This window comes from Tamandua tetradactyla, chromosome 3 (assembly GCF_023851605.1).
Source record: "Tamandua tetradactyla isolate mTamTet1 chromosome 3, mTamTet1.pri, whole genome shotgun sequence".
Classification (NCBI taxonomy): domain Eukaryota; kingdom Metazoa; phylum Chordata; class Mammalia; order Pilosa; family Myrmecophagidae; genus Tamandua; species Tamandua tetradactyla.
In genome coordinates, this window is record NC_135329.1 from 143,923,068 (window position 1) to 143,933,786 (window position 10,719).

Here is a 10,719-nt window from a genome sequence, read left to right on the forward strand (position 1 = left end):
GTTGATTAATCCTGCTGAGTGGTATGCTTGGGAGTGGTTGAGATGGGAAACTTTATGCTGCATATATGTTCACACAATTAAAAAAGAAAGAAAGAAAACAAGGAAGGAAAGGAGGGAGGGAGGAAGGGCAACTAAAGAGACAATAGAAGAAAATGCAATATATGATCCTGGATGGGATCTAACAAGAGAGGAGGAAAAGTTCAAAGGGACATTATTGGGACATAAAAAACTGGAATATAGCCTGTAAATTTTATATCAATGTTAAATTTCTTGAACTTTAAAACTTCACTGAAGGTGGTTACATAAGTGAACATCCTTGTTCTTAGGACAGGTATATGGTGGCATTAAATGTTCAAGGAGCATGATGTATACAACCTACACTCAAGTGTTCAGAAAATGGATTAATAAATAGACAGATAGATAGATAGATGGTGTTCTAGTTTGCTAGCTGCCAGCATGCAATATACCAGAAATGGAACAGTTTTTAAAAAGGAGAATTTAATAAGTTACTAGTCTACAGTTCTAAGGCCATGAAAATGTCCCAAATAAAACAAGTCTATAGAAATATCCAATCTAAGGCACTCAGGGAAAGATACCTTGGTACAAGAAGGCTGATGAAGTTCAGGGTTTCTCTCTGAAGTGGAAAGGCACATGGCAAACACGGTCAGGGATTCGCTCTCATCTGAAAAGGCGCATAGTGAACACAGCATCTGCTAGCTTCCTCTCTAGGCTTCCTGCTTCATGAAGCTCTCCGAGAAGTATTTTCCTTCTTCATCTTCAAAAGTTGCGGGCTGGTGGACTCTGCTTTGTGGTTTTGCGGCGTTCTCCTGCTTTCTCATGCAAAATGAGAAAACAATACAAATACAATATTTACAATTGTATTGTTTTAAAAATAAAAAGTTAAAATACAGCAGCTGCTAAGCTGTTTTCCAGAGTGGCTATATCATTTTGCATGAGAAATAATATTTCTTTTTGTATAGGATTCCAGTAAACTAATCAAGACTCGCCTAGATTGGGTGGAGGCATGTCTCCCTCTAATCAAGTTTAATACCCACAACTGATTGAGTCTCATCTCCGTGGAGATATCTAATCAAGTTTCCAACCTTTAGTACTGCATAGGGATTAGAGGAAACCATTGCTCCCACAAGACTGATTAGGATTAAAACATGGCTTTTCTATGGTATAAATCCTTTCAAACCAGCACAGGTGAATAGATAGAATGATACAGCAAATGTGGCAAATTGTTAAAATTGGTGGATCTGAGGTATCTAGGGTAGGGTAGGTATATATAAGAGTTCCCTGTATGGGTTTTGTATTGTTTTTGTAATTGTCCTGTAAGTTTGAAAGTATTTAAAAATAAAAAGTTAAAATACAGCAACTGCTAAACTGTTTTCCAGAGTGGCTATATCATTTTGCATTCTCACAGCAATGAGCGATCCAGTTTCTTTGCATCCTTGTTAGCATTTGTCATTACGACTGTTTATTTATTTTAGCCATTCTGATAATGCATAGTGGTATCTTGTCATCGTTTTAATTTGTTTTCTGTTAATGGCTAATGATGTTGTACATCTTTTCATGTGCTTACCTGCCATATGTATACCTTTTGTTGGTGAAATGTTTCTATGTTTTTTGCCCATATTCTAATTGGATTGTTGTTTTACTATTTAATTTAAAAAGTATTGTGATAACATATATATAATATACATTTTGCCATTTTAATTCACTATTGAGTTAAAAAATATTTTTATTGAGATCACCAGGCACCATACAATCCATCCAAAATATACAATCAGAGGCTCACAATATCATCACATAGTTGTGTATTCATCACAGTGATCATCTTTAGAACATTTGCATCACTCCAGAAAAAAGAAATAAAAAGAAAAAAGAAAAAACCCATACATCCCGTATCCCTTACCCCTCCCTCTTGTATTATTATTGCAATCTACCCAATTTTTTTTAACCTCTTAACCCCTGTTGTTTATTTATTTTTGTCCTTATATTTTTACTCATCTGTCCATATCCTGGATAAAGGGAGCATGAGCTACAAGGTTTTCACAATCACACAGTCACATTGTGAAAGCTATACAGTTACACAATTGCCTTCAAGAATCAAGGCTACTGGGATACAGTTCAACAGTTTCAGGTACTTCCCTCCAGCCACTCCATACAGCATAACTAAATATGGAGATCTATATAATGCATAAGAATAACCTCCAGGATAACCTCTTGATTCTATTTGAAATATCTCAGCCACTGAAACTTTGTCTCATTTCTCTCTTCTCCGTTTTGGTCAAGAAGACTTTCTCAATCCCATGATGTCAGGTCCCAGCTCATCCCCAGGAGTCATGTCCCATGTTGCCAGGGAGATTTACACCCCTGAGTCATGTCCCAGGAAGGGCATGTGGGGGGAAGGGCAGTGAGTTCACCTGTTGAGTTGGCTTAGAGATAGAGGCCACATCTGAGGTACAAAAGAGGTCTGGGGGTGACACTTTTATGCATAATTATCAGTAGGCTTAGTTTCTCCTTTGCAGAAATAAGTTTCATAGGGGTGAGTCCCAAGAGCAAGGGCTTGGCCTATTAAATTGGTTGTCCCCACTGCTTGCAAGGATATCGAATTCCCCAAGTGGGGAAATTTAATATTTCCTCCTTTCTCCCCAATACCCCCAAGGGGACTTTGCAAATACTTTTTTATTCTCTGCCATAATTACTCTGGGATGTATCAGGGCATCATACTGACCTGTATAAACCAACAAGATCTCACTCCCTATTCAAGATTCCATGTAATTATGGTGTTTGACTAAGCTGATCATACTAGTTAAATTAGAGAGTGCACTACCAAAGATACATTTTTCACCAAATAAACATCTCTTCCTTTGGCCACACACATAAGTTGAAGTTTAAAATATAGACCATATCATCCTTTACTCTGTATTCTGATTTACCTTAGCCCTATACAGATCAACTTCATTCATATCACTAGTGGAATTCTGATCACTTTTTCAACTTTTAAAACATTTGCTGTATGGGGTAATGCTGACTTCCATGGCTTAACAGCTCTAACTCTGAGTCTCAGCTGTCACACAAATTCCTGAAGTTCTAGGGAATGACCAGGTTATACACAAATAGCTCAGCTTCTCAGAATTTAGAGATAACAGTACAACTCTAGAATAGATGTGACTTCCGTAAGAGCTTACAATACAGGATCCTTTACAATCGGCCCAAATATAATAACCCATGCTCTCAACTTCAATTCTCCTTAATGTGTATATTATAGTTAGTCCATATGAATGAGGCATAATAATATTTGTCTTTTTGTTTCTGCAATTTCATTCAACATACTGTCCTCAAGGTTCATTCACCTAGTGCATGTCTCACACTTAATTCCTTTTTGCAGCCATTACAAAAGCCATGTCCTTTGTATATAGACACCGGAGTTTCACTTTCCATTCCTCAGTTGATACACTGTTAGACCACCTCCATCCATTGCAAATTGGGAACATTTCTGCCATAAACACCAGTGTGCAAATGTCCATAGTGTCCCCACTCTCAGGCCCTCCAAGTATATATCTAGCAATGGGGTTGCAGGCTCATATGACAACCCGACCCCTAGCCTTCTGTGGAGCTACCACACTGCCCTCCACAGGGGCTGTACCACTTTGCTTCCCTACCAGTAGTGAATAGATACATCTCTTTCTCTACATTTTCTCCAATACTTGTATCTCTCTGTTCATTTTTTCTTTTTTTGGATTTTATAAAGCGAATTTATTAAGTTACAAGTTTACGGTTCTAAGAACATGGATAAGTCCAAAGTAAGGCACTAAAAAGAGGATACCTTCACTCAAGAAAGGCTGATCTTGTTGGGGGCTTCTCTGTCACATGGGAAGGCACATGGTGATGTCTGCTGTACTGCTCTCCCAGCTTCTGGTTTCAGACACCTCAGTTGCAGTTTGCAATGGCTTTCACTGTAAGCATCTGTTTCCTTACTTAGCTTCTCTGGAGCAGACTCTGCATTTCATCTCTTAGCTTAGCATCTCCAAATATCTGTTTCCTGGTTTCATCCATCTGCTCTCTGTAAGGAGTCTTATGAGGACTCTAGTAAACTAATTAAGGCCCACCTTGAATGAGTGGGATCACATCTCCATGGAAACAATCTAATCAAAAGGTACCACCCACAATTAGGTAGGTCACATCTCCATGGAAACAATCAAATCTAAAGATCCTGCCCAACAATAGGTCTGCCCCAAAAGACTGAATTAAAAGAACATGGTTTTTCTGGGGTACATAACAGTTTCAAACCAGCACAGTTAACACATACAAAAAGCACTTAATGGTGTTAGCAGTATGCTAAACTCAATGAATGCTGGTATTATTTAGTCTTTCTTTAGCCACTGTATTCTTAGTGGTAGCAGAGTTCACACTATTAATACATATATGATCAAACAAGTGAAAAAAACTTCTATTTGTTTTTTCTGAGTCTTATCTCCCAATGATGAGCTGCTCCTAATTAACACACTGGTTCTGATTAAACACTAGATTCTGACTTACAACAGAGCCACATTCAGCATGATTTCTGAAAAGCCTAGTTAAAATTGGTTGTGGGTAGAGGGAAGTACACACCAGTATAATGAAGAGAGAGAATCCACTGGATAAGCTCATCTAGAAATTCAGTTTCAATATTCTGCATTGAATGGATAATCCTCCAAATGAGAGATCTGCTTGTGAGGGAAGATTTTCTGTTGAAGCTTCTGTTGAAGCTGAGTATAGTCCCATCTCCTCATCATCATTCAATATAAAGTCAAAGATCTGAAAGTCCTCAGCAATGCGTTGGGGATTATGACCACATTCCTCTAGATATGGAACTGGATCAGAACCTGGGCTGTGGTTTTTCTGTGCTTTGCAGCAATCTTCTTAATCTTGGGATCTGCCAGTAGTAAAGGTTTCCCTGGCATGGTCAAGGTCTATCTGGAGAACCCAGGGGGCTATAGGCAGTGACTATGATGCTGTTGGAGTGGCAGTACTGGATAAGTTTCTCCTGCATGAGGTATGGGTGGTACTCGATCTGGTTAGTCACTGGTTTATGTTTCAGTCCAGGTTTATTCAAAAGTCTTTCAGTCTGGAAGTGGTTGAAGTTGGAGATCCCAATGGCTTTCACCAGCTCTTGGTCCACCAGCTTTTCTACTACCTCCCAGGCATCCAAGAATGTTGTTTTACTGGGGAGAATATCACCTTTATCATACTTAGGGATTCAATCCTTTCCAGGCTATAATCCCTGTGGAAAGTGAATAAGATAGTGCTCTAGTTTGCTAGTTGCTGGAATGTGACACACCAGAGATGGATTGGCTTTTAATAAAAGGGAATTTATTTCATTAGTTCTTCAGAGGAAAGGCAGCTAACTTTCATCTGAGGTTCTTTCTTATGTGGGAAGGCTCAGGGTAATCTCTGCTGGCCTTCTCTCCAGGCCTCCAGGTTCCAACAAGTTTCCCCAGGGTGATTCCTTTCTGCATCTCCAAAGGCCTGGGCTGAGCTGCGAGTGCTGAGATGAGGTATGCCAAGCAGCTTGGACTGCTATGTTGCACTCTCTCATTTAAGCACCAGCCAATTAAGTCAAACATCATTCATTGCAGCAGGCACACCTCCTAGCCGACTGCAGATGTAATCAGCAACAGATGAGGTTCGTATAACATTGGCTCAATGCCCACAGCAACAGAACTAAGGGCCTTCACCTGACCAAGTTGAAAACTGAATCTAACTACCACAGATAGATTCCAGATAGTCCAGTTTCAGATCCTTGGGGGTCTTCTGGAAGGGTTCCCTCACAAGGGGTCTCTCAAAGAAGATGCACCATAACTTGCTAACGATAAAGATGTCCTCCTACTTAACAACCTTCTCTTGGATTTTGTCTTGGATGGCTTCGCCAATTTCATCCTCATTTAGGTAGACATGGGCATAGTCAATGTGGCGATATCCTATGTTAATTGCTTTCTTCACAATCTCTTTGACTTTGCCGTGAGGAGACTTCCTGGTGCCGAGTCCCACAGGGGGCATCTTGGCTTTGGTACTGAGTTTCACAAAGGTGGGTGCAGAAATAGTTCTGTTTGTTTTTTGGGGGGTGGGGTGCATGGTCTGGGAATCGAACCCGGGTCTTCCACATGAAAGGCGAACATTCTACCACTGAACCACCCGTGCATCCCATCTCTGTTCATTTTTTAACAGTTTTATTTGCACATCATACAGTCCAACCTAAAAAATTAATGGCTCCCAGTATAATCACATATCCATGCCTTCGCCCCCACAATCTACATGAGGACATTTCATTTTCTTCTGCAAGGAATTCCATACCCTTCCCCATATCTTCCATTTATTGACATTTAGTTTTGGCATATTGCTTTTTCTTATGTTCAATGGAAGCATATTAAATTGTTACTGTTAACTGTAAACCGTAGTTTGCATTGATTGTGTTTGTTCCTGCATACCATCCCATTTTCAACAGATTCAATGTTTACATTCATTTTTCTTTCCCATGCAAAAATATTCTTATGTTTGTACATTTAATGACTGCCATTGTCCACTCTAGACATTTCTAAGTCATACCATCTTAGTCTTTATCTTCTATCTTTCTTTCTGGTGTCATACATGCCCCCAACCCTTGTCTCTCAACCATAATCACAATCAGCTCTATTCAGTGTACTTACAATATTGTGCTACAGTAAGATAGTATTTTGCTATTCATTTCTGGATCTTTACAATCAGTCCTGTGGAACATTCTGTACTTCTTCAGCACTGAATTCTGTACCCTCTTTCTATATCTTGATAACCTGTGTTCTTAATTTTAACTCTCAAAGTTCACTCATTAATGTTAGTTCATATTAGTGAGATCATACAGTATTTTTCCTTTTGTTTCTGGCTAATTTCACTTAGCATAACATCCTCAAGTTCATCCACGTTGTTACATTCTTCATGACTTTATTCTGTCTTACAGCTGCATAATATTCCATTTGTATATGTATATATACCACAGCTTGTTTAGACACTTGTTTGTTGGTGGACATTTGGGCTGTTTCTATCTCTTGGCAACCATGAATAACGCTACTTATAAACATTGGTGTGGAAATGTCCATTTGTGTTCTTGCCTTCAGTTCCTCTGAGTATATCCTTAGTAATGGGATTTCTGGATCATATGGCAATTCTATAGTTAGCTTCTTGAGGAAACATCCACCAAATTGCCTTCCTGAGTGGTCTCACCATTCTATATTCCCATCAAATGTGGATAAGTATGTCTCCTTCTCCACATCCTCTCTAGTACTTGTCATTTTCTTTTTTTCTTCTTCTTCTTCTTCTTTTTTTTTTTTGATAATGGCCAATCTAGTGGATGTGATATGATATCTCATTGTGGTTTTGATTTGCATTTCCCTAATAGCCAGTGAATTGAGCATCTTTTCATATGCCTTTTAGCCTTTTGTATTTCCTCTTCTGAAAAATGTCTGTTCATGTCTTTTTACCATTTTTAAATTGGGTTGTTTGTCTTTTTGTTGTTCAGTTGTAGAATCTCTTTGTATATTCTGGATTTTAAACCCTTATTTGATATGTGGTTTCCAAATATTATTTCTCATTGTGTACTTTCTACTTTCCTGACAAAGTTCTTTGATGTAAAAAGTTTAATTCTGAGGAAATCCCATGTATCTATTTCATTGTCATTATTTGTTCTTTGGGTGTAAGATCTAGGAAATCACCTCCTAACACAAGATTTATAAGATGGTTCCTTACATTTTCTTCTAAAAGTTTTATGGTCTTAGTTCTAATGTTTAGATCTTTGATCCATTTTGAGTTAGTTTTGTGTAGGGTGTGAGATACAGGTCCTTTTTCTTTCTTTTGCATATGGGTATCCAGTTCTCCAAACACCATTTATTGAAGAGGTTGCTCTATTCCAGTTCAGTTGGCTTGACTGCTTTATTAAAGAACAATTGTCTATAGATGAGGGTATATTTCTGGACACTCAGTTGATTCCATTGGTCAGTGTATCTATCTTTATGCCAGTACTATGCTGTTTTGACCACTCTAGCTTTGTAATATGCTTTAAAGTCAGGTAGTATGAGACCTACTACTTCATTTTTCTTTCTCAGGATATTTTTAGGTATTCAGGGCACCATACTCTTCCAAATAAATTTAGTATTGGTTTTTCTATTTCTACAAATTAAGTTGTTGGAATTTTAATTGGTGTCACATTGAATCTATAAATTAATTTGGGTAGAATTGACAACTATATTTATTTTTCTAATCCATGAACATGGTATGCTCTTCCATTTACATGGGTCTTCCATGATTTCTTTTAGCAATTTCTTGTTGTTTCTGTGTATAGGTCTTTTGTGTCCTTAGTTAAATTTATTCCTAAATATTTGATTCTTTTGGTTGCTATTGTAAATGGAACTTTTTCTTGATTTCCTCCTCCAATCACTATTGAGTTTTGAGAGTTCTTTATATATTCTAGACACTAGCCCTTGGTTGGGTATATTGTTTGCATATATTTTCTACTGTGCTGTAGCTTGTCTTTTTTGTTTTTTTTGAAATGCAATTTTTCCTAATTTATCTACTTAATTTACATTCACTATTTATGAAGTGTACCATAGTTTTCTGCTGTAGCTTTGAACCAGGTATGAAACAAGAGAAAGGATTTAGCTATAAGCACAACATAATTTTTTATAAATTGCTCTGCTCCAAGTTTTATTTACCTTCCTCAGGATAAACTGGAGGAATGGCAATGCCAAGACTCATCACAGGGCAGTTACTCAAGGAACTTTGATCATTATGCAGTGGGTTTGTGGGGGCAAAAAGTGGGTACAGCGTCTCCAGAGCAGAAGTGTTGGGGAATGTAAAGATGTGGGATCCATTGCTAATGTCACAAAAGGAAATGCTTCCAATATCCATATCCAGGAAAATCCCCACTTGGTGTAATTGAGGGCTCACCCACAGAGGAGTCAAAGGTACAGTGCTGGCTGAGTAGTGGTCTCCATTTATTAAACCCACAGTCCAGAAGCCATGTTCTGAAGACAGTACAATTTCCTGTTGTTGAGGAACAGGGTCTTTGCAAATGCCCAGGTCCCATTCTCTGCTTGTTCCCACGTCCGCCTCCCAGTAATGCAGCCAGAGGTGAACTGAGGAGTGCCTAGCATACAAATTGGGTGGAATCTCTCAGCATACTTTTCCCGATTCTGTCTGAAATTCTCATATTTCATTCTCCTCAGGTCATGAAGATGATGAGATAGTTGCTGCCCATCAACAGACAAGTGGATCAACAAAATATACATATGATGGACTATTATGCAGCAATAAGATGAAATAATATCCTGAAACACATGACAAGATAGATGAACCTTGAGGACATAATGCTGAGTGAAATAATACAGAAACAAAAGGATAGTACTGTATGATTCTACTTTTACGACCAGCATAAAGACAGGGACAATGGCTTAACACTTTAAAGAAGTAAGCAATTGCTGTATCTGCCTGGCTTATCTTGAAAAACCCATGTATTTGAAGTGTGGGTACATCTGTAGCTTGGCATTTTATCCATTTTATAGACTCATTCACAATTTTTTTCTTTCTTCATTATTTAAGATCACTTTGCTGTCTGGAGAATGGACTGAGAGGGGTAAGAATGGATGCAGGAAACTAACTGAGAGGCTTTTGCTCTAGTTTTGATGAGACATGATAGTGGCCTAAACTAGGTGGATGGAGGAAAGATGTAGAGAAATGGGTAAATTCCAGGAAACATTTAAGAAGTAGAATTAGTAGAACTTGGTGAGGGTGAGGGAGAGGGATACATAAAAGCAGTCTCTTAGGTCTTTGGCATGATAGAACTGGATAGATGATGGTGCTGTTTACCAGGACAGAGGATACTGGAGAAGCCCCAAACTAGGCAAAAGGCTGAGTTTAGTTTTTTTTAAAACAAACTCTGGCTGGTTTTATTAGAGGTAATTTTTACATGATTTATTTTTCACGAGTCTGTTCTGGGATGCTTCTAATGATATCAGAATCACCTGGATCAATAATAACCAGTGTGCATACTCAGTAGTATTTTCCACATGCAGTGCCCAATTCAATGTTATTGCCACTGTGACACCAGTTTTGACCAACGTGGCATAGTACTTTATTTCAGATTTCCTCAAAGCTGGGCAGTTGTTGGTGAGGATGACTAGTTTCTCTTTACTTTGCCTGATCATTTTCAGAGTCTGCTTGTATCCCAGCATGTACTTTCCACTTTTCATAACGAGTTGGAGCCTAGAGTTGATCAACTCCTGTGACTTTTTCATCTTCTTTGCAGTCACCATCTTCCTGCCTTAGGTGCAGGATGGCTCCCAACCAAGAGCACCTGCCCTGAGTTTAATTTGAATGCACTGGGCTTGAGGTATCCCTATTAGTTAGCTGTTGCTGTTTAACAAATTGCCCCTATACTCAGTAGCTCAAAACAATAAGCATTTATTATTGCTCATAAGGTCAGCTGATCAGGGCCAGACTTAGCTGATCTTGTGTAAGTTTACTCACGGGTCTGTGAGGGGCTAGCTGGTCAGTGGGAAACTGGCTTGTCTGGGATGGCTTTACTCATGTGGCTGGTGGTTGGCTGGCTGTCAGTGGGACAACAAGGTTGACTGGGCCATGTCTATCTCTTTATAGGGCTGTGCTTATTCACATGCCAGGGGTAGGATTCTGAGAACGAGAGCA

At 38.8% G+C, this 10,719-nt stretch overlaps 2 pseudogenes; both read right to left on the reverse strand.

Moving 5' to 3' along the window:
- Positions 1 to 4,673: 4,673 nt before the first annotated feature.
- LOC143676804 (aldo-keto reductase family 1 member B10 pseudogene) lies at positions 4,674 to 6,123 on the reverse strand (annotated as a pseudogene).
- A 3,864-nt stretch (positions 6,124 to 9,987) lies between these two features.
- LOC143676381 (large ribosomal subunit protein eL30 pseudogene) lies at positions 9,988 to 10,328 on the reverse strand (annotated as a pseudogene).
- Positions 10,329 to 10,719: the final 391 nt, after the last annotated feature.